The following is a 491-nucleotide window of genomic DNA, read 5'->3' on the forward strand; positions in this document are numbered from 1 at the left end:
GCCCATTTGTGCCTTAGTCCAACATTTTAAATTTTAAACCGTCTGTAAAGTTTTATAGCCTAGCCTACTCAAAAAACGTTCTACCTTAGATTGTACTTTATTCATTTTTGGGAGGAAATGGGTCTCAACCATAGACTGTATTTGATATTAATGGTCTATCTCAACTGTCAGTGTCGATTAAAAGTATTAGGGACATACAGCACTCTACACCAGTCTGACCACAAGATGGCGGCAGCACAGTCGCTTTACAGTACGTTTTTTATTGAAGTTCCTGAACAGAGAAACTAGATGTGATTTACACTTTTAAAAGGCACGTTAAAGATAAACATCCTGAATTAGTGTCTATTTTTTAATATTATTAAGCATTAGGCCTGTTAGCCTACAGCTCCAACTCTCTTTAAAGTGGCCAAGCATTAGCTCTAATGGTGAACAGACTTTCCTGGAAAATGACGCTGAGCCAAGAGACCGTTGAGGTCGGCTCTGCTGTCTTT

This window comes from Etheostoma cragini, chromosome 18 (genome assembly GCF_013103735.1).
Source record: "Etheostoma cragini isolate CJK2018 chromosome 18, CSU_Ecrag_1.0, whole genome shotgun sequence".
Lineage (NCBI taxonomy): Eukaryota > Metazoa > Chordata > Actinopteri > Perciformes > Percidae > Etheostoma > Etheostoma cragini.